The sequence below is a fragment of the Octopus bimaculoides genome, chromosome 14 (genome assembly GCF_001194135.2).
Source record: "Octopus bimaculoides isolate UCB-OBI-ISO-001 chromosome 14, ASM119413v2, whole genome shotgun sequence".
NCBI classification, from domain to species: Eukaryota; Metazoa; Mollusca; class Cephalopoda; order Octopoda; family Octopodidae; genus Octopus; species Octopus bimaculoides.
In genome coordinates this window covers 35293195-35296778 of record NC_068994.1, presented here as the reverse complement: position 1 = coordinate 35296778, position 3584 = coordinate 35293195, and the positions used below count along the sequence as shown (strand labels likewise).

Below are 3584 nucleotides of genomic sequence, written 5' to 3'. Positions count from 1 at the left end.
TGAAGTGGACTTTGGCAAATTTTCCGAAAATCCTCCCCACCTCCTCTTAAAACACTTCACCCCCCCCAAAAAAAAATTCATGTATTATTTATATTTTCGGAATATACATGATATAACGCATATTCGTAGAAAATTTCATTGAAAAATATCCATTTTTCCGTAAGTTATGATCATCCAAATTCGGGAGGGGAGGGGGGGAAGAAATCTGTAGTTATGCCTTCTCCGGCTTTCTATTTCTGTAAGATGTGAGTGTGATAAAAACATTTTCATACGGAGATTTCATTTAATTGATCAATCGTCAACACATCTGTTTCATATACATAGCATATAGTTTGGTGAGTGTTCATTTCAGCTTACAATAGCCTCATTCAAATGACTTAGGAGGAAAAGGTTGCCTGTTCTTTTTGGATGCTCCTGGGGATACTGGCAAAACGTTTTTGATAAGTCTTTTGCTAGCAAAAGTTCGTCTAGATGGGTGCATTGCATTGGTAACGTCTTCTGGAATAGCAGCTACTCTCTTGACAGGTGGATGAATAGCTCATCGACTTTCAAGGTTCCCTTGAATTTACTTAGGACAGAGACTCCAATTTGCAACATTTCTAAGGCATCAGCAAAGGCCAAGGTTTTGCAGACATGCTTGATTGTCTGGATGAATGCATCATGTCTCACCATGGAGCACTTGAGGCTGTTGACTAGCCTATGAGATTTGAGAGGAAAGGACATTCTCATGGGTGGGGGTCACTGTAGTTTGGTTGGGTATTTCAAGCAAACACTTCCTGTGATCCCCAAAGGTACAAAAGCAGATGAACTATCTGTGGAAACAAGTGGCTAAACTGCACCTGGCAGTTAACATGAGGGCCCACTTATATGATGATCAAACTGCCGGGCTGTTTTCACACCAGCTTCTGAAGATAGGGAACGGGCAACTACTGTATGTCAACCAGATGCAGCAACACCGGTTACCCTATGGTGAGATGGAACCAACTGTCAATGATCTCATAATCCATGTGCTCCCAGACATTGCACAAAACTTTAGCAACAGTCAATGGCTCTGTGAGCGAGCCATCTTAGCCCCACATAATGATGCTGTTGACAAAATCAACTGGGATCTCTTGCAGCTGTTGTCAGGACAAGAACAGTCTTTCAAATCTCTCAATGCTGTCATTGATCAGGACCAGGCTGTAGTTTTTCCAACTGAGTTCCTGAACTCTCTATAGCCATCTGGGATGCTTCCTCACTACTTAACACTTAAAAAGAGGACCCCAATCATACTACTCAGGAATCTGGATCCACCTCATCTGTGCAATGGCACCAGACTGGTGGTGAAAGCGATGCGACCCCATGTTCTAGAGACAACAATTATCACTGAGAACTATTAGGGTGAGGATGTCTTCATTCCATGGATCCAGTTAATCCCATATCACCTCCCCTTTGAATTTAAATGGTTCCAGTTCCCAGTGAAACTAAGGTTCTCTATGTCAATAAACAAGTCTCAAGGACAGTCTCTCAAGGTTGTTGGACTTCACTTTGCTTCTCTTGTGGACAATTATATGTAGAATGTTCGTGAGTTAGAATTCCCCAAAATCTTTTCATTTATACACCAATTAAAGGACACTTTAAACATCGTATATTTAGAAGCTCTAGATGATTAAACTGTGATTGATTTCCGGATTTGTTTCAATACATTTGTTTATACTGACGTCATCTGATAGAATTTTTGTTAAATGCACTTCTCAACAGGAGAGGAGTGTCCACAGGCCAGTTCTTCTCAAATTTATGCATTTTCAGGTTCAGCGTGTTTCAAATAAGTATTGACAATTGAAGGTGATTGCAAAGACAAAGAACTACCTGTTTTTTTTTAACAATTTTAACAGTGAGAACATTGGACAAAAAATATTATTGACATTAATAGTTTATACCTCAGCTAATTACTGTTGAGAACTGCATAATCCATATTTCATTTTATTTAGAGATTTAAAAGGCATACTTAAATTTCATTATTTTCAAAAAACCTGGGAAACACCGGATGTAAGACCTGCGTAGTTTATGTTTCATGTTAGTTAGAGATTTAAAAGACATTTTTGAATTTCCTTATTTTCTTTGATCCAACATCGGGTATTTCTTTACTGCCCACAAGGGGCTAAACATAGAGGGGACAAACAAGGGATTAAGTTGATTACATCGACCCCAGTGCATAACTGGTACTTAATTTATCAATCCCGAAAGGATGAAAAGCAAAGTCGACCTTGGCGGAATTTGAACTCAGAATGTAGCAGCAGACGAAATACCGCTAAGCATTTCGCCCGGCGTGCTAACGTTTCTGCCAGCTAGCCACCTTTCTGCTAGTATATATATATGTATACACACACTCATACACACACACATATATATGTATGTAGTTGTATACACTCTTGTTTAGATTTCATTTGAAGGCTGTAAATGAACATCACTGTCATTAAAGAGATGTTCATTTCCAGTCTCCCATGAAAAACATATTCTGGAAGTGCTATATAATATTACCTTACTTGGAAACAGATGCAGGTTGGTGACAGGAAGGGTATCTGGCTGTAGAAAATCTGCCTGAACAAATCCCAACTGATCTGTGCAAGCATGGAAAACTGGACATTAAATGATGATGATGATGATGATGTGTGTGTCTTTGTGTTTATGTTTCTCTCCCACTATCACCACTGCTTGACAACTGGTGTTGGTTTGTTTATGTTCTCGTAACTTAGCAGTTTGGCAAAAGCTGCCAATGTAAGTACAAGCCTTAAATGAAAATTAGTACTGGAGTCAGTTTGTTTGATTAACCCTTTAGTGTTTAAACTGGCCAAATCTAGCCTCTCACACTTACCCTACAATGTTGTTCTAGAAGTAAACAATGACATCGAAATCTCAAAGCTAGAAGATAATGCATGATTAATTCTAAATAGTATGAGTAAATAAGTATTAGATTTGACAGCATACACTGAACGCTTAAGGGTTAAATCCTTCAAGGTGGTGCCCCAGCATGACCACAGTCTAATGACTGAAACAAGTTAAGGACAAAAGATAAAGAATAGAAATATTTAGTACTACTGCATTCTATCTTTAGCTTCAATGCCATCTGTCAGAAGACTGGTGACATCCTGATTAAGTTTATGGTAACAAAGTACAAAACACAACACCTGCCACATGAGCAAGCATCCAGAAGAAATGATTAAAGTCACATTGTAGATGTGGTTTTGTATATATTTTCTCTGCTGAAGGTAAAATTTCATGGCTGCCATCCATCATATCCAATAATTCTAATTATTCATATTTCAGGCACGTTGATGCTAATGCACTAGTTTCTCTCAGTATGTTTATATGCGTGTGTGTGTGTGCGTGTGTATATATATATATATACATATATATATATATATGAGTTGATAGCATCAAAGATGAATTCAGAAATTGTACAATGATCAATTTTTGCTTCTTTTATACTCTGTTCACTATAAACTAATATGCTACAACATATATTGGGTTATACAGGTACAAACCACTAAGGACGTTAGTCTTCTGACTGCATAGAAGAAATTTTCAACTGCCGCACCTCTACA

The 3584-nt window shown here is 38.1% G+C and overlaps 1 protein-coding gene across 1 annotated transcript in view; it reads left to right on the top strand.

Moving 5' to 3' along the window:
• Nucleotides 1–3584, top strand: part of LOC106873930 (protocadherin beta-15) — a 177944-nt gene that overhangs the window by 546 nt on the left and 173814 nt on the right. The window lies entirely within an intron of this gene.